At 40.4% G+C, this 20568-nt stretch overlaps 1 protein-coding gene across 3 annotated transcripts in view; it reads left to right on the forward strand.

Annotated features, from left to right (window-relative positions):
- Positions 1-20568, forward strand: part of RAF1 (Raf-1 proto-oncogene, serine/threonine kinase) — a 76935-nt gene that overhangs the window by 15501 nt on the left and 40866 nt on the right. Inside the window, exon 1 of one of the 3 annotated variants that reach the window (XM_010862458.1) lies at positions 4689-5151. The exons of the other annotated variants lie outside the window; for them this stretch is intronic. The gene's annotated coding sequence lies outside the window, so the exon portion shown is untranslated. Of the gene's footprint in view, positions 1-4688; positions 5152-20568 lie in introns of those variants that run through there. 3 annotated transcript variants of the gene reach the window in all.

The raw sequence follows: 20568 nt of genomic DNA on the forward strand, positions 1-20568 counted from the left end.
AAAGCAGAGACATTACTTTGCCAACAAAGGTCCGTGTAGTCAAGGCTATGGTTTTTCCTGTGGTCATGTATGGATGTGAGAGTTGGACTGTGAAGAAGGCTGAGCGCCGAAGAATTGATGCTTTTAAACTGTGGTGCTGGAGAAGACTCTTGAGAGTCCCTTGGACTACGAGGAGATCCAACCAGTCCGTTCTAAAGATCAGCCCTGGGATTTCTTTGTAAGGAATGATGCTAAAGCTGAAACTCCAGTACTTTGGTCACCTCATGCGAAGAGCTGACTCATTGGAAAAGACTCTGATGCTGGGAGGGATTGGGGGCAGGAGGAGAAGGGGACGACAGGATGAGATGGCTGGATGGCATCACTGACTCGATGGACGTGAGTCTGAGTGAACTCCGGGAGTTGGTGATGGACAGGGAGGCCTGGTGTGCTGCGATTCATGGGGTCGCAAAGAGTTGGACACGACTGAGCGACTGATCTGATCTGATCTGAAAGGGGTTTCTAGGTTAGTTTTTGACTGCATCCTACACCTTCTCTGCACCTCAGAATGTAACCCCAAGATGTGATGAAAACTTAAGGTTTTTGTTAGGTTTCTGGGAATGCTGTTTTATAATTTCCTTTATGACTTAGAGTAGATCCATTTCCTTCTCATAGGCCTTGTATGATTAACCCCACCTTGTCCTTGTGTTACTTCTTGATCTAAACTAAGTTTATTGAGGGCTGGGATTGAGGCTACTCTAATTTGCCTTTCCAGGTACTTATTTTTCATAGGGCCCTCAGAGATACCCCCCCCCCGCCCCACTTTTTTTTGACTGCACCGTGCAGGATCTTAGTTCCACACCAGGGATCAAACCCCCACCCTCTGCAGTGGAAACGAGGAGTCTTAATCACTGGACCACCAGGGGAGTCCCGAGATACCCCTGTTGAAGAGTTGTCTTTTCTAAACCTTTTTGACTTGAATAGAAATAATTAGTTCCATTACCTTTTTTCTATAAGGTGATAATCATTGTGCTATGACTTTGTATGTGAAAACTTTTCTTCTAATCTTACGTATTTAATTTAGGGAATTAGCTTAAAATAGCACTTTAAGAAGTATTCTTTCTCTTCACCACTAATCAATATTTCATAAACGTCTAGGAACACTTAATCACTTGCATATGTATAAAGCAATTGTGGGCTCACCCTGAAGCCTTTAAAGTTTAGAGTGGTTGGGGGTACCCACCTAATTTTGCCAGTTCTTACGAGAATATTTAAGCTGCTTAGACACTATGTGATAGTAGTACTCTGAAAAGTGAGCTTAGTGCAGAGATTTCTAAAATGATGTATTGGTTTTTGTAATTTTAGAAGTTCATTATACAATTAAGTAATGAAAACTGAGTTGGCGCCAGGCTTTGGAGCAGTGTTCGTGTTGTGATCAGAGTGGCTGTCAGTGTCTCTAAGGTTAATGGACTCGGCTTCAGTGCTGCCATTTCCCCTACTTTGTGCTCTCAGCCTTTTTTCTAATTTTCTGATTTACCAGGAGGATATGGAGTTAGAATACTTTAATTAGTTAACTGGTTACAATTGACATGCACTTCACCTCTGCCCTCTATAGTTAATAGAGCTACTTTTAACTGTGTTTTACGTTTTAGAACAGTGAAACAGGGAATTTTACATTTCTTCTAAGGCTTGCCCTAAGTTGTACATAGCATTAGGTTTACTTCTCTTTGATGGTAAATCTTGTCTAATTTCTCCTACCATGGAGAAATATAAAAATAAGAAGCTTTTTGAGGAAATGATAAATCTAAGCAGAGAAGGAGGTATTTTCCAGAAAGTTACCTTGGTTGTTAATTGCAGGTAATTAGGCATGTGTTGATGTGTAGATAATTTAGAAATGTGTTTACAGATTCCAAGATATAGACTGATGGTAAAGCATCTAGAATTATTACTCCATGCAGGCTCTGGAGAAGATCTCTGGGAATAGAGAGACCATTTGCAGAGATCAAATGAACAAGATAGCATATTAGCTGTGTTATTCCCCCAACTGGGCTTCTCAGGTGGCTCAGTGATAAAGAATTCTGCCTGCCAGTACAGGAGATGTAAGAGAGGTGGGTTTGATCCCTGGGACTGGAAGATTCCCTGGAGGAGAAAATATCAACCTGCTCTAGTATTCTTGCCTAGAAAATTCCATGGACAGAGGAGCCTCGTGGACTACAGTCCAAAATGGGGTCAAAAAGAGTCAGACACAACTTAGCGACTGAGCGCATAGCACACATTAACAGAAGTAACGTGAGAGCTAAACAGTTGATCTGTATTTTGGAAGCTAGGTCTTAATTTTGGAACACAGTAACCGTAGTAGTGAAGAGTGTTAGGCTTTGAACTCAGAAAAACCCTGGCTGGAGGTTTATGGCTGTCTAGAATTCCTGACTGTTTCATCATGATAGTAGGGAACATTAACTGTGTCAGGCCAACACTCTGTGCTTCACATACATTGTTTAATTTTCACATTTTGTAAAACATGCTGAGTAGAGGGGAGTGAGCTCCAAGTCCATCTTAAGTCTAAATGTCGTGAGTAAAAGGCTGTTTAAAGCTGTGGGCATCTTAGTGTGTTCAGGTCATTTATTCTAGCAATAGTCTTTTCAAGCCCTTGCTACCCGTTTCTCCTCCTCATTTCTCTCCTTTTGAACCAAGGAGAAACTCACAGCAGCTGCAAAATATTACAACAGAATTTTAACTCTAGGGCAGTGCCCAGGTTATTTTGATGTATAGGAGTTCTTTTGTATTGACTAATATTCAGAATTAGTGAGTCATGGTTTGTAGTTTAGCAGTCTTCTAATTACATGGAGATTTTATTTTATCTAACTTTTGTTTGTTACCAACTTTGGGTAGAAAAATTTTGGAGTGAAGATAAAAAAAGAATGACTTAAAAACAGTTTATGAGGCCAGCGCTCTCACCCCTGAGCCACAGGCCGTTAGACACAGTGGAGACTGCCTTATGTTTGGCTTCACTGGCTAGTCACTTGCTGCAGATTGTTAAGAGTTAGCTTCTAAATAAGAGATCGTCTGTGTGCATTTTGAAATACTTACTCGGCCGCGCCAGGCCTTGGTTGAGGCAGGCAGGTCTGCGGTTGAGGCCCTCGAACCCTTAGTTGCGGCATGTGAGCTCTAGTTCCCCGACCAGGAATTGAACCCAGGCCTCCCTGAATTGGGAGTGTGGAGTACTAACCTCTGGACCACCCATGAAGTCCCAGGATTATATTTTTGATACTCTTCTATTCTGTATTATTTAATGGATAAGAAAGAAAGGCTATGTGAGAAAAAGCATTGGGAAAACAACTGCTCTAAGATAATGAATTTGAACTAAATCATTATTTAGAAAGGAAGTAAAAATCTCTTAAATATGAAGGACATTTAAATTGCTTATGTTATATAAAACATTTTTTCCCCATATACCGCATTACTTATAAACTATTTATTTCAAAGTAGTAACAATGTTAAACAATTATTTTTCTTTCTTAATGTGTTAAAATAGACCTGTAATTTAGAGTCTGAGAACCTGAATTTTTTTGTTTGTTTTGCTTCCCTTATTGTCACTAAACCTTTTGAACTTCTTGTTTTCTTTGTCTACAGAAGAACTAGGAATAATACCTGATTTTAGGCTGTTTAATTTTAATAGTACTGTGAGATAGTGGAGAGGAATAAACTGTAAAGTTATGTAAAATTTTAAGTTCTCTTGATTGAAGTAAACTTTCTCCAATCAATCTCAACCACAGAATGCATTGCTATGTTCTTAGAAACTCGATATTAGGTAGCTTAAGAATGTCTTTAAAATCTAGTTTAACACCAAAGTGCTAGTTGCCTTAGGTATTTGTGTTCTACCACTTTAATATTTTTAAGTGAAATAAAAGAGAGTAATATTTGAATAAAAGCTCAAAAGTGAGGTTTTAAGACAGATTTCATATACTGATTCACTGAAGCATTTTCAAGAAAAATGCTGTCCATCTGTCTCTGTGAGATATTTATACGTGTGTGTGTGTGTGTGTTTCCCTACTCAGGAAGCAAGAGTAAAATGTATTTGGTTGCTTGGCTTGGCTGAGGTAGGGAGAGGGTAAAACAGTCAACCTTAACCCCAAGTTGGCGCAACTGCTTCTTGACTCTTTTAGGCCGACGTCCTAGAACATTTTGGTTCTTGTACACTGAACTCCTGAAGAGCTTCCTGGATTAATTGGGGTTGTTTTGTTTTACTTACATGGTCCAAAGGTGTCTAACCCTTCAGGAGAGTAACTGACAAGACAATCGATGAGGAATGTTTGAGCGAGTGCTCTGCTGAGGTCTGTATCTCCAGACGTCGATAGGATAGTGTTTCCAGTCAAACGTTTATCCGTCCAATTAGGCCCTGAGTTAGATGATGGACCTTAAACATAGGACTCAAATCCCTGGAGGTACACACTGCGCACTGGCGGTTACGTTTTCATAGTTGTGCTCCCATCACATCTGGCTTGTCCCAGGCTGTTTATTGGTAAGCACTCTGTATGTGTGCTGCTCCCTAATAATCCTGCACCTGAAACGGTCTTGCTTTCTGAACACTTTTTTTATAGCACATGGTAAGCTAAAAAACAAAAAAACAGCAGGAATCTCCCAGAGTACTTAATTTATTACTGTTTTATTAATCTGGTGCTATTTATTCATTTTTAGAAATGCCTCTGAATGAAGCAGTTCTTTGGTTATTGCTCGAGCTGAGCCACAGGGTGAGAAGGCTGAAATGAATGTGTTGAGTTTAAAATGCCTGTATCATAACCTGTGTATTCTGCATTCTGAGTTTCAGAATAAAGTATCCCAGTGTCCTTTGTAATGTCACTTCTCAACAGCTTGTTAGGAATTGACTAGGAAATAACTTGATTTCTCTAAAAAATTTTAAGCAAGTCAGCTTTCACAGACACAGTATGGCCCCTGTATTTACTACCCTTTTACTTTGTTTGCATACCCAAGTGTTCCTTCCTGCTCTAACCGGCTTCTCAGTCACGTGCTGGTTTGTGTAGTTAGGGGCGTGAGGATTGTGGGAAGAGTGCTCAAAACTCTGCAGACTGGAAATGCAGCCTGCAGAGTTCTGTAAAGCCTTTTGCCTTAGCCGGGAGAATGTTGGTGACTTCTCTGCTAATGCCTAGGAGATGAGCGGTAGGTGCTGTGCTCTTATGGGCCGTTTGATTTGTTGTCCGAGGACAGAAGTGAACCTTGCTTTGCCAGTGTTTAGACTTTTATAAAGATAATCTTATTTCTTGAAAGCGTAAGATGAAAATCACTGGCACCCTGCTTCTGTTCCTTTTCTTCACTTTTCTGCTTGACTGTCCTGGTGCATGTTGTTCATGGAAACTCCCAGGAATGGATTCTTGATTGTTAAAAAAAAAAAATGAATTTGCTATAAAAGTTGAGTTCCAAAAAAAAAAAGTTGAGCTTTTCTTAACATTCCTATATCTGAATTATTTTAAAAAGAGTTTGAGAAATCTTTCATTTAATCATCTAATTAGCTGTGGCCTGTGAAACATGCTGACATTCAGCAGTTCCTTGTTTTTATTCACTGAGATACTGGTTTCATCATTTTACTAAAATGGAGACTTATTTTTAGAGGTTACAACATACGGCATTAGGCCCATAGCGAATATAGAGAAGGTAATGACTAGTAACTGATTCTAGAATCATTTGCAAACCTAATGTGAAAATGTATCAGTTTTCTCAAATTTTAGCTTTTGTATGTTCTGAAATTACTGAAAACTGTAAGAAAACTTTGATATTCTCTTTAATTTTGTTGATTAGTTTCATGGTTCACAACTTATGTGTATGAAGAACACTTTAGATTGACATCCAAAAATTTAAACTGGAACTGCCATTGTTTGGTTATGCCTAAGAAATCATTATTGTTTTGGGACATGTATCCCAAATATTTGTTAATTATTATATTTCTGTTAGGCTGAACCACCCCTCCTCCTGTCTGATAGCCTACTCTTTCTACTCATTCTTTTGCATTCTACATGATCTTAGGCATGTTTAAAAACACTTTTCTACATTTCTTTAGTAGGGACACTGTGGCTTAAAACCACTTTTTATTTTCAGCAGTGTATATTTAGGACAAATGGATGTGTGTGTAGTTGGAACATGTTTACAGTTTAGTTTGACAGAGCAGGTGAACAGGAATGGTGCTTGGTTTTATTTTTACAATAAAACAACTGTGAAGAAAAATGCCAAACAACACTAGTAAATCAAACTTTGGAAATAGTTCAAGCATGGTAGAATTCCATAATGGCTTCAACTGGCTATTACCAGCTAGCTTTTGTCCGTTTGGCATCTGTCTGATAGAGCTGTTATAATTATCAGCTGACTGCCACCAGTGGTTATACTGTGCCGATTCTACATTTGCAGAATTCCACAACTGTCAGTGTTGTAGTCCTGGAGTGTAGCCCCTCAGCATCGTGTGGTTCATAAATGACTGGACTGATGATTTCTAGTAGAACTCAGCACTCACTGGACCTAGATGCCAGCCTTTATTATTCATTCAGGAAGTGTCTTAATGGCCAGTTGTATGCTAGATACGGTGAAAGGTGATGGGGCTTTTAGGGTAAACTGAACGTGGCTTCTTGGAACATACTATCAAGGGTAGACAGTCACTGGTAGCAGCTATCTAATATAATTTCAAAGTATTATAAAAATGGCATGAAGGATGGTGAAAACAGGAAAGCTCAGTAAAGAGGGAAAAATGATGGGGAGAGACAGGATACACTGAAACAGGATGGCCAAGGAGGTCCCCTTTGAGGAGCCACATTTGAGTGGAAACATGATTGACAAGCTAGCAACAAGAAGGTCAGTGTGACAGGAATAAATGAACTCAGAGAAAGGACAGGAGGTAAGGTGTCAAACATCATGTGAGGCCTTGTAGGTCATAGTTTTAAAGAATTTGGGTTTTATTTTGAGTGTAAGAGGGAACCAGTCACACTCAAAATAAGGACTTTAGCAGAGCAGTCATGTGACCAGATTTGTGCCTTAAGGTAGTAGGTAGAGAATAGTTTTGCAAGTTTTGAGAGTGGGCATAGAGACACCTGGTGTAATCTAGGCAAGACATGATGGTGCTTTAGGTTGGAATGGTTGGGTTGGGTTAAAGTGGTGGAGTTTGGAGGATCTGACAGCATGTGTTGGATGATTAAATGTGGTGGGTGAGGAAGATACTAAAGGAATCAAGGATCATATCTAGTTTACTCTGTTGTGTGGGTAAGCACTATTATTACCAATAATATCATGTAGTGATAGCTATTTTGAATTAAGTGCCCACAGTGTACCAGACAGTGAATTTTGTATTCTTTATAGTTTTTCATTTATTTCTCATAACCCCTCCACCTCTTAAAATATATTCTTATTTTACAGATGAAGAAATTAAGGCGCAGATGTTTTTTGCTCAGTTCCACACAGCCAAGAAGGTTATTCATCAGCAGATCTATGACTTCAAAGTGCTCGCTTAGTTTATTTGGTCATTCAACAAGTACTCTTCTAGGAATTAAGTATACAGAGGTTGTCAAAGCTCAGTCTTTATTTTCATGGAGTTTAATAATTTGAGTGTTAAAAATTTTACCATAAGAGTCTGTATAGTTTTGTGGACCAAGTGTTTAGGAGGACCTTGCTTAGCTGAATGTTGGATTTTTGGTACTCTTAATCTTCTGGAGTGTAGGTTCGACCTTGCAAATAAGCCTATACTGAAGCCTTTTTATTACTCAGTAGGTTAGGCCTTCTCTGGGCTTCCCTGGTGGCTCAGATGGTAAAGAATCTGCCTGCAATGCAGGAGACCCAGGTTCAGTCCCTGGTTTGGAAAGATCCGTGGAGAAGGGAACGGCTACCCACTCCAACATTGTTGCCTGGAGAATTCCACGGACAGAGGAGTTGGTGAGCTACAGTTCATGGGGTCACAAAGAGACACAATTGAACGACTTTCACTCTCTGGCCTAGTAGACTAGGTTCTTTCTCTTCCTATTGTTCTGCTTAATATACAGGCTTGATTCCTCTCTTTCTCAAATCAGGTTGTCAAGAGCAAATGCTGAGGAGTAGGGAAATCAGCAGAAATACTGTCAAGTCAGAAGTGGTTCAGGCAGCTAGAGTGCAGGAAGAATCTGAGAAATAGAAGACACAGAACTCTGTTGTCTGTTACATTGATTGTCATTATTGTTTTGAAGCTTTTCCATCAAACTACCGCTAATATTAGATTAAATGCCTACTCTTTAAACATGAAAGTTTTTTGAAGTCACATTTCATCTTAAGTCTTTGGTCTTTGACTTTTACTTCATCATAGATACGTTATAAAAATATTTAAAACTGTGTGGGTGCTAGTCGCTCAGTCGTGTCCAGCTCTTTGCCACCCCATGAACTGTAGCTTGCCAGGCTCCTCTGTCCGTGGAATTCTCCAGGCAAGAAATGCTGGAGTGGGTAGCCATACCCTTCTCCAGGGGATCTTCCCAACCCAAGGGTCGAACCCTGATCTCCCACATTGCAGGCAGAATCTTTAACGTCTGAACCACCAGGGAAGCCCGTATTTAAAACTGTAATTACCTTATTAACCTCCCCAACTCAAATCTGAGTAAAATTATTGTTTTTGGAAAATCTGCTATATTTATATTCTGTAGATAACCAGAGGTTACTCATTACAGTAACTTACAAATCATTAAGAGAAGGTTGCTGTATAGTCTGTTTGGAAAGCTAGGGAAGGATATTCTGTATCAGAAAATTGTAGTATTTGTTAGATTTTCATGGCAGTAGAATCATTACAAGGTGTTAGAGCTGAAGGGTCAATATAGGTCATCTCTTCCAACTCTTTTTTTTTTTTTTGGGCAGAAGAGGCAGGTAACATAAGAGGTTATGTGGATTAAATGAAATAGCATTTGAATACTATATGCTTAGGACCTAGCTTGCAGTAGATGCTTAAAAGATGCTGGGTGTTTTTTTTTTTTTTTTTAATCTGTCAAGTCTGTTCCTTTTATATTTTCTCATATTTTGCTTTCTGGAAATTCCATTTTCCTGGTCCTAGTGATAGATGTGTTCCACAGAAGCGATTGAACAAGAAAACGTCGTATTTTGTCCCCTGCCTGCTCAAGGATCTCCCCCTAAGATTTGCTGAAGAACAGAGTGACAAGGGCTTAAGAAGACCTGTGTCGCTTGCCTGATTTGTGCGAGCGTGTGTTTACAAATAGTGGCAATGTTTGAGAAGCTTGAAGTTAAAGGTATTACCTGAGTTTTGATTCTACCTTTAAGAGTATGCACAGTAGGTCAATTTAAGGATACATCTCTAAGCTGCTTCCTTTAACAAACCCTTGATCTTGGTGATTGTCATCTGAAAACTGGTGAAGTGGACACCTGTTGTTTGCTTCTGTTAACCCCCTTTCATTGTAACTGTACCCATATTTTTCTCTGAGGAACTGTCAGCCCTTATTCCCTATTATGTAGCCATTCAGTTTTAATGAGACTCATCTCATCTTTAGCTCTAGTGGAGAGCCTGATTTGCTTCAGTCAGTCTGTAAAGGCCAACCATTTGGACGTAATGATTTGTTCACAGTGACTCACTGGAGGCCAGTGAAATGTGAACTCGTGTTACTCTGAAGAGCTTCCCTGGGAAATGCTGTTTACCTGAAGGCATTACCAGAAAGTTCGAAAAAGGAGAACTTGAATTTGTTCCTTTGTCAAGGCAACTATATACATATCATTTACATTGCATTAAGTATTGTATTTGTATTACATTGCATTAATCTTGTTGTTCAGTTGCTTCTAAGTAATCTAGAGATGATTTAAAGTTTGGAAGATGTGTGTAGTTTTTATGCAAATATTACACCATTTAATATAAGGTACTTGAGTGTCCTTGGACTTTGCAGGGGATCCTGGAACAAATCCCTTGCAGATACCTAAGGACGACTGTACCACATTTTATTTATTCATTCATCACAAGATGGCTATTTGTGCTGTTTCTACCTTTTGGCGGTTAGGCATAATGCTCCTGTGAACTTTCTGATGTCCTAAGGTTCTGATGGACTTCCCAAGTGGCTGAGTGGTAAAGAATCCTCCTGCCAAGCAGGAGACTCAGATCCTGGAGTAGGAAATGGCAACCCACTCCAGTATTCTCTGGAGAATCCCATGGAAAGGGGAGCCTGGCGGGCTACAGCTCATAGGGTTGTAGATAATCATACATAACTGAGCGACTTCATAACAGCAGCAACATCAAAGGTTCTAATAACCTGCAAGTCTGCCCTGAAGTCCTGTAGGTCCAGTCTGCAGTAGATAGAGAAGCCTGATGATTTTTGTTGCTCTGAGTGGATTTTTGGAAGGTAAAAGAATAGATTATTAGTTTTAGTTTGGAAATATTGCAAGTAACCTGAATGTTTTATTTTTATAGTTTTTGGAATCTTGGTTCCTTGACCAGGGATTGAAAGTAGTGAAAGCATGAAGTCCTAACCACTGGCCCACCAGGGAATTCCCGGAGGCGTTTTTCTTTTTTTTAATTGGTTTGGCCAAAAAGGTCATTTGGGTTTTCCTGTAAGATATTATGGAAAAACCCCAGTGAACTTTTTGGCCACTCCAATTTGTGACATTTGGGGTTCACAGGAGTTCTGAGACTCCAAGTTAGAGGTAGGTCTGATTTAGTCCTTTGCACCTGCTTTTTAAGATGAAGCCATGAGGTCCAGGGAGATGCATGGGCTTTCCCAGAGCCTCCAAATTTACTATCAGTGACTTTAATGGTGTTTTGACATGCTATCTTTAAAAAAAAAAACATGGTAGGTTTAGGCAACTATAAACATTATTTGTAAAAAATTTATTGTGGTAAAACATAACAAATTTACCACCATGTACCATACACATAGTATAAATCTCTGCACAGTTCAATGGCATTAAGTACCTTTACAGTATGTTGAAACCATCACCACCATCCATCTCCAGAACTTTTCCATCATCCCATACTGAAACTCTGTACCCTTAACCTCCCTGCCTGACTCCCCACTCCTGTCCCTGCGAACTACAATCCTACTTTTTTTATGAATTTGACTACTCTAGGTGTGCCATGTAAGTGGAGGCATAGGATATTTGTCGCTTTATGACTGGCTTAGTTCACTTAGCATAATGTCCTCAAGGTCCATCCATGCTGTAGCATGTATCAAAATCCTCTTGCTTTTTAAGGCTGAATGATACTTCGTTGTATGTGTATAGCATATTTTGTTGTCATTTCACTGGTCAGTGAACACTTGGCTTGTGTCCACCTTTTGGCTGTTGGGAATAATACTGTGAACATGGGTATGCAAGTATTTTGAGTTCCTGCTTTCAATTCTGTTGGGTCTGCATCCAGATGTGGACTCGCTGGATCGTATAGTAACTGATTTTTTGAGGAAGTACCATACTGTTTTCTGTAAAGGCCACACACCATTTTACATTTCCCACCAGCAGTGCACAAGAGTTTCACTTTCTCTGTATCCTTGCCAACACTTCCCTCCCTCCCTTCCTTTCTCCCTTTTTCTTTCTCTCTTTTTGATAATAGTCATGTAAAGTGCTGTCTCATTATGTTTTTGATTTTTCTTTTCCTTAAAGATGAGTAATGTTGAGCACCTTTGCGTGTTCTTGACTGTTTCTGTGTCTTTTTTGGAAAAATGTTTATGCAGATTCTTGGCCCGTCTTGAAATTTGGTTGTCTTTTTATTATTGGGTTCTAAGAATTCGTTAGCCTGTATTCTATAGAATATTTATATTCTAGATGCAGATCCCTTATGAGTTACATGATTTGCAGGTTCCCCCCTTTTTTCAATTAATTAATTTATTTTTAATTGAAGGTTAAATGCTTTACAGAATTGCATTGGTTTCTGCCACACTTGGTTATCTTTTTATTTTCTTGATTGTGTTCTTTGAAGCAAGAAGTTTTTAATTTCGATGAAGTCCATTTTACGTTTTTCTTTTGTTGCTTGTGTCTTTAGTATTATATCTTAAAAACCACCGGCAAATTCAAGGTCATCCGGATTTCCTCTTTTGTTTTCTTTGAAGTGTTTTATAGTTTTAGCTCTTACATTATTTAGATCTTCATCTGTTGGTTTCATTTTTGCATATTCTCTGAAGTAGGGGTCCAGCTCCATTCTTTTGCATGTGGGTATCTGAATTGTCTGGTGCCCTCCTTATTTCTGTTCTGTTGCTCTAAATCGTTATGCCAGTACCACATTGATTACTGTAGCTTTGTGTAATAAGTTTTGAAATTGCTAAGTATGATTCCTCAAACTTTGTTTTTTTTCAAGATTGTTTTGGCTATTCTGGGTCCCTTGAATTTTCATATGTATTTTAGAGTCAGCTTGGCAATATCTACTAAGAAGCTGGCAAAGAAGCCTATTCTGTTAGAGATTGTGTTGAATCTGTAGGTCAGTTTGCAGAATATTGTTCTCTTAATAGCAAACTTGCTTTGACTGCTTTGAACATACACGGACCAACATTCTTATAGCTCTTGAGTTTTTATGTTCTCAGTTCAAAGGATCATTCTTTATAGTCTCTCAGTTTCAAATCAAGTTTCCACTTGCTTGTTCCATTCAGTTGTAGTGGGGGCTCAAGGGGCGGGGTCATGAATATAAATAGATAAACGTCACTGCTTGGGGCTTATTCCTGTGAATGAAGGAAGGAAGTTCTCAAAAGAGGAATGTGGGGTTGAGAGACATCAGTGTTGTTTGCCACACTTTTCATTGATGGAGGCAGTGGGTATAGGCCAGACTGGAAAGGCTGTGGAACACTTGGAAAGTTGAGAAGTCTTGAGGTGCATGCATGGTTTTGAGGCAGGAAGAACAGAAGCCAGCAAAGCAAGTGGAGGAGATAGAAGAAACCCCTGCAAGTGCAGGATAATGAAAGTCTCTTAGGAGGAAGAGAGGATCGTTAGGCTGAGAAACCCTCTAGATTCGATTACTAGGATTTTATTGTTCAGACTTGCTTAAAAGCCTGACAGATAAGTAATGGCAGAGTACATGGTCTTTTTTTAAAGACTGTATTGCCTCTGCTAGACTAGCGTTTCACCCGTCTCAGTCACTGAAGTGCTATCTTCCTGGCTTTTACCAGAGCAGGGAACCACCTATAGTAGTGCTTGTTCAATATATTCTCTTAAAACAGCTCACTCGTTTGTTTGTTTGTTTGTTTTGGTGATGCCCGGAGGCTTGTGGGATCTTAAGTACCCCAACCAGGGATTGAATTTGTGCCTCCTATGGAGTCCTAACCACTGGACTGACTGCCTGGGCATTCCTGGAACTTTAAAAATAGTGAAGTAGTTTGAGGCTGTAGAGTTACAGAGATAAGGGCCTGGTGCTAGCATCACCTGAAATTGCAGGGGCAAAGCATCAAGGATGCTGATGACTTACTCTCTTGCGTTGACTTCTTCTGCACAAAAATGGAGGGAACTATGTTATGTGCACTTTCAAAATACACAGTCAAAATGAATCCAAAAGGAGCTGCCGGGAGAATGGGATCCATATAGTACTGTATTCCTTTGCTACTATTTTAATATAATAAAACAACAGTATTAATTTTTAGAGTTTGTCAGTGGCTTTTTTTTCTTTAATGGAGATTAAGAAGTGTTAAAGAGGTATTAAAGATCCCAAACTGGTAATTCTTCTTTATCATAATCTTTATCTGATTGATTCAGTGTTATTTTATGTCATGTTCACAAATCCTCTAAAATCACCTTGTAAACCATGAATGATGAATGGCCTGTGCTTTGGGAAACCCTGTGTTGCTAGACCGACTATTCTGTTCATGTTGATCAACCACCCAGAATATATCAAGGTGCAGCCCAGCTCTCACTAGCTCCTGTGTAAGGAAAAGTGTACTGAAAGAAATGGCAACCCACTCCAGTGTTCTTGCCTGGAGAATCCCAGGGACGGAGAAGCCTGGTGGGCTGCCGTCTCTGGGGTCGCACAGAGTCGGACACGACTGAAGAGACTTAGCAGTAGCAGCAGCAGTACTGAAAGGGATATAGGATCATGTCATACATTGTACTGATGTTTTCTTAGGTCAGTCTCCCAAGGCAGTAGAAATAAAAGCAAAGATAAACGGATCAAACTTAAAAGCTTTTGTACAGCAAAGAAAGAAGAAAAAGTCACTCAGTCGTGTCCAACTGTTTGTGACCTCATGGACTGTATAGTCCATGGAATTCTCCAGGCCAGAATACTGGAGTGGGTAGCCTTTCCCTTCTCCAGGGGGATCTTCCCAACCCAGGGATCAAACTCAAGTCTCCTACTTTGTGGGCAGATTCTTTACCAGCTGAGCAACAAGGGAGCCCCAAGCCCCAAGAAAACTTGAATGGGTAGCCTTTCCCTTCTCCAGGGGATCTTCCCAACCCAGGGATCGAACCCAGGTCCTCCTGCATTGCAGGCAGACTCTTTACCAGCTGAGCCACAAGAGAAGCCCTTTGTACAGCAAAGAAAACCACAAATAAAATGAAAATACAGCCTATAGAAGGAGAGAAAGTATTTGCAAATGATGAGACCAACAAGGGCTTATTTGCAAACTATACAAACATACAACTCAAGAATAAAAAACAACCCAATCAAAAAACGGGCATCAGATCAGATCAGTCGCTCAGTTGTGTCCAACTCTCTGCGACCCCATGAATCGCAGCACGCCAGGCCTCCCTGTCCATCACCAACTCCCAGAATTCACTCAGACTCACGTCCATCGAGTCAGTGATGCCATCCAGCCATCTCATGCTCTTGTCGTCCCCTTCTCCTCTTGCCCCCAATCCCTCCCAGCATCAGAGTCTTTTCCAATGAGTCAACTCTTCGCATGAGGTGGCCTAAGTACTGGAGTTTTCAGCTTTAGCATCATTCCTTCCAAAGAAATCCCAGGGCTGATCTCCTTCAGAATGGACTGGTTGGATCTCCTTGCAGTCCAAGGGACTCTCAAGAGTCTTCTCCAGCACCACAGTTCAAAAGCATCAATTCTTCGGTGCTCAGCCTTCTTCACAGTCCAACTCTCACATCCATACATGACCACAGGAAAAACCATAGCCTTGACTAGACGAACCTTTGTTGGCAAAGTAATGTCTCTGCTTTTGAATATGGTATCTAGGTTGGTCATAACTTTCCTTCCAAGGAGTAAGTGTCTTTTAATTTCATGGCCGCAGTCACCATCTGTAGTGATTTTGGAGCCCAGAAAAATAAAGTCTGACACTGTTTCCACTGTTTCCCCATCTATTTCCCATGAAGTGTTGGGACTAGATGCCATGATCTTCGTTTTCTGAAATTTGAGCTTTAAGCCAACTTTTTCATTCTTCACTTTCACTTTCATCAAGAGGCTTTTTAGTTCCTCTTTACTTTCTGCCATAAGGGTGGTGTCATCTGCATATCTGAGGTTATTGATATTTCTCCCGGCAATCTTGATTCCAGCTTGTGTTTCTTCCAGTCCAGCGTTTCTCATGATGTACTCTGCATATAGGTTAAATAAACAGGGTGACAATATACAGCCTTTTCCTATTTGGAACCAGTCTGTTGTTCCATGTCCAGTTCTAACTGTTGCTTCTTTTCTCCAAAGAAGACAGACAGATGGCCTTCAGGCACATGAAAATATGCTCAACATCGCTAATTTTTAGAAAAAGGCAAATCAGAACTATAAGAAGATGTCACTCCACATCAGTCAGAATGCTCATCATTAAAAAAGTCTACAAGTAACAAATGTTGGAGAGGGTATGGAGAAAAGGGAACCTGCCTACAGTGTTTATGGGAATGTAAGTTGATGCAGCCAAAACAGTATGGAGGTTCCTCAAAAAACTAAAAATAGAGTTGCCATATGACCCATCAGGACTCCCCAAGTGGCTCAGTGGGTAAAAGAATCTGCCTGCTGTGCAGGAGACATAGGAGATACTTGGTTGGGAAGATCCCCTGGAGGAGGGCATGGTAACTCTCTCCAGTATTCTTGCCTGGAGAATCCCATGCCAGAGGAGCCTGGCAACCTCTGGTCCATGGTGTCACAGAGAGTCAGACATGACTGAAGTGAAGGCACGCACGCATGCACACGGGCCAGCAGTCCCAGTCCTGGGCAGATACGTGCACCCCTTTCTTCACAGCAGCAGTATTCACAAAAGCCAAGACATGGAAACAGCCTAATGCCCGTTGACAGATGCGTGGCTGATGAAGACGTGCACACTGGAATACACGCAGCAGCAGAGAAGAATAATGCTGTTTGCAGCAATGTGGATGGTGTCAGATATTATCATACTGAGTGAAGTAAGTCAGAAAAAGACTACTGCTGCATGATGTCACCCGTATGTGGATTCTAAAGTACGGTGCAAGTGAACTTACCCAACGGTGCAACGTTGCAAAACAGCAACTGGCTCACAGACACAGAACAGACCTGTGGTTGCCCAGGGGAGGGCTTGGGGAGGGATGGAGTGCAGGTGTGGGCTTGGCAGATGCAAGCTAATTGTACACAGGGTGGGCAGACAGGGTCCTATGATACAGCATGGGGAACTTTAGTATCTTGTGATAAACCGTAATGGAAATGAATATAAAAAAGAATATATGTATGTATAACTGAATCACTTTGTTGTACAGCAGACCTTAACTCAACATTGTAAATCAGCTATACTTCAGTTAAAAAAAATATGGAGAGTATAGGATCATGTAAAACTAAAAATGTGGGCTGTTTGCTTCCATCTCTTCTCTCCCCACCTTTCCTCCCTTACCCCTTTCCCCCTCCCCTCTCTCTCCTCTGTCCCTGAAGAAAAGGCCATCGTGCAGGTGAGTGTCGTTGGTGGCAGTTCACAGTGCTACGGAGGGTCACACAGTTATGGATTCTTGTCCCTGACGCACAGGTGTGAATCAGAGATTTCCGCCCACTGGCCTGGGGATTTTGTTTTTCTTCTTTCTTGTGTTAGATGCCTTTTTCCCTATATCTCATCTCTTTCTTGATTTATTCTTAATCATGTAACAAATCCCTTGAGACATGGATCTCAAGGGTAAAATATTTTTAGTAATGAATGTCAGAAAATACCTCTTTTCTACAATAGTTTTGGTGATTATTCTAAATTGGAAATAATTTCCCTTTAGAATTTAGGAGTCTTTTCTTCATTATTTTTCTAGCTTCCAGTGTTGATAAGTTTGAAGCCATTCCAATTCCTGATCCCTTTTATTTTTTTTCTCTAGAAGTTTGTGGAATTTTCTGTTACCCCATTACTGTAAAATTTAGTGCAATGAGCATTTGATGGGGTCTGTTGTGATAATTTCAGTTAGTCTGATAGCTCAAGTCATGCAGGGGTGTATGTGTTTCCTATTGTGTTTTGGTCTTTATCATCCATGTTAAAGTGTCTGATAATTCTTGGCAGTCTTATTTCTAAAAGGATTGGATTAAATAGCTGATTGGAATCTTTCAATTGGTTAGGCTTGGGTTAGGCTTGTTGTCTTTGAGCTTCATTGTATGGTAGGGGAGCTAATGTTGGGTGTTTTTTGAGCCTGGTTGCCCAGCTGTGGAAGAAGCTCTTTGGTCTCTGCTTTCAGGCATTCCATTAGCGTGGTTTTCAGAATAGCACCCATGCTTTCAACTGTACCTGAAGCCTCCCAGTGTAGAGACCCTCTGTTGTACTTTTCCCAGGAATAAACACCTGAGCCACCTTATTAGAAGAGTCTAAGAGACCTCCTTGGGAATTAGGCTGTTGAGTGCTCCTTTTCTTCCATGGAGTATAAAAAACACAAAATAATCTTACTCAATACCCAGCCTGCTGATGGAAAGCTGACCTAATGTGAAATTCTTAAGAAAGTTACACCCATTGGTGTTGCCTTTATCAGTCTGTATCTTTACCCTCTCTAAACTGTCAGAAGTCTTTGTCACCTCTAAGATAATGAAATAGCACAACCCTCCTTTTCCGGGTTAGATCTACCCTAACCCCCTACCCCACCCCCGCCACCCTGTGGTAAAAAACATCAGAGAAAATAGCCACCAGTTGCTTCAGAAAATAAGGTTATCTTAAAGACAAAAATTCATCCCAGACCAATTTTAAAATATTAAAATTGTGAGAGTAGCAGCATTCATCCATAATTCTTACCTTTTGACCTAGTATCTCATACCTAGGTTATTAAGCAAAATACTTACATACCTGATGGTATTCTTTTCAGGTTCTCTGTTGGGACAAGTAAGGCACAGCATTGTTTTTATCATATGTTCTGATTTCAGAGACTTTTAGCTCTGAAAAAAAAATGTGACTTAAGAGTAGGTTAAGGATGAATTATATGCAGCACAATGGGGTATGATTAGACAAAGAATTATCAAACATTTAAAGTTGGAAGGGGAATAATGTAACAGTGTTTGGGTTGAGACTGCAGTTGTGCCTATGTACACGTATGGACAGGATTGAGGCCACAGTTAGCCCTAAAGACAGCATTGCTAAATAGTGAAAGTCGGTAGCTCAGCTCCCAGGACTCCCCACTTCACGGGATTTAGGAGAGCCCCTTCCTTCAGCCTGGTCTGTCTGTATACACGGCACACTGAGGCACAGGCTCGTTTTCCACCTCTCTCATTCTCCGTGCTGAGTGGCCTTGGTAAGGCAGAAGCAACAGCAATATCAGCATCAGGCACAGCCGTTTACAAATATTGAACCATTTTCATGACAGCTCAGTGAGTTAATCCTTCAGCACAGACATCTTCTGAACTTCATAGTTGGATGTCTACTGCGCATGTAGTTTATTTACATGTAGCAACTGGACTAGTCCTTCTAAGACCTTAGGTTGTGTGTCTTCTCTGCTCAAAACTTGTCAGTGGCTTCCCATTTCCCTCAGTAAAAGACAGAGTCCTTCCAGTGGTGACCTGGGGTGACCGCATGGCCCCCTCGCCCGGCTGTACTCTCACTTCACTGAGCTCCATGATCTTTGCTAATTGTGCACGGGACACTCCTCCTGTAGGTTTTCACTGGCTGCTCCTTCTGCCTTGACTGTCCCCCCAGCAGCTTGCAAGTCAAGCTCCTGACTTCCTCACTCAGCCCCACCTCCTCGGTGAGACCGACTCTGACCTCACTGTATAAATTGCAAGTCTCCCTCCCCCAGCACTTATCACCAGCTATCATGTCATGTAATTTACTTTGTTTTGTATGTGTCCTCTAGAAGATCCGCTTCTCCGGAGGGTCTTTGTCTCTAATTCACTGAGTTAACTCAGGCATCTAGAGTAAAACAGTGTCTGTACATAATAGTTGCTCCGTAATGTGACTGAGTGAAAAAATTGGTATAGGGGAAATTAAGTAATTTGGCAAAAGGCCACACAGCTAATAAAAGGTGGAAGTAGATTCTGAACTGACATCAATGTACCGTGCTTCTAATATTAGGAGATGGTATCCAAAAATGTTTTGTCAGGAGGAATAAGGTTATGGGTAACTTTCCTCTTTTATGCCCCTCCCCAAATTTAATTATATCATATTTTAAATAAAAGTGTAATAAAAACAACTGATCAGAGTGGAAGGAAGGAGCCAGTAGCAGGAAGCTAGAGCAGGCAGCCACAGGGTTGAGATCTGGCACCTCATCTGAGCAGCAGCCTGCCACACAAATGCACTGATCTTATCTGCCTGAAGAATAAAGACTGATAGTGTGATAAAGCTCTGGCAAAACTTGTGAGTGCTTTTGACCTCAGATATTCTGTCAGTAATCTTGGCTCTCTATCTTACTGTGTAACCTTGTACAGTTTTATTTAACTTTCTTGGCCTTCAGTTTCCTTATCTCCAAAATCAGGATAATAGTATCTCTTATAGAGTTCTTGGGAGGCTTAAATGAGAGATTGTATTTAAAGAACTGATACTTACATAATGAAATGTGGAAAATTCAATATTACTCTGCGTGTTGTAGTCTGTACTCAGTAGTATTGTAATACTGAAATGTCAAGAACGCAGTAGCAATTAGCTAATGTTATTCTTGCTGTATAGTTGGTACAGAATTTTAAGAAATTCATTTTTGGTGAATATGTCTCGTTTCCTAGTCAGTTTTGGCAGGTGTCAAAATAGAGAACAAACCAACATTGTTACTGTTCAGATAACTAGTCTTTGTTAAGTATTTGTATTTTTCGTGGATCCTTGCTTGTGGTTATAATCTTATATTACATATTAAAAATAGCCCTTTCCCTTAATAATTTACATAAGTCTAAATGTTTAATATGTTGTGGATTCTGTAACAACCATCTCATTGATTTGAAGTCTTCGTTGAATAACTCCTGTGAGTCATGTGTTGTGGTAATAGTAAGTTCTGGGGAAACAAAGGGAAGCAGAGAGGCATGTGTGTGCTCTGCCCTCAAGGAGCTTATAGCCAAATAGGGATGCAGACATGTGAATAACTAGGGAAGGGCTATTAATAGCATGCATGTGAATAATAGCAATATAAAAACACAAGAGAGAGTGGTAAATTCTTTATGAATAGGAAGCAAAGAAAGGAGGTTTTATGGGAAGAGTGTTTACCTGAAGGACATCACAAAGAACCCAAAGCTCAGTAGAGGCATGTAGAATTTTTCTACATAGGGGCTGCCTTCAAAGACTTCCGGAAGCCTACTTTGTATCTTTTGAGGTTCTCATGCTTGCTATCCAGAAACTTGATCTCTGGAA

Source organism: Bison bison, unplaced genomic scaffold (genome assembly GCF_000754665.1).
Source record: "Bison bison bison isolate TAMUID 2011002044 unplaced genomic scaffold, Bison_UMD1.0 scf7180017864482, whole genome shotgun sequence".
NCBI classification, from domain to species: domain Eukaryota; kingdom Metazoa; phylum Chordata; class Mammalia; order Artiodactyla; family Bovidae; genus Bison; species Bison bison.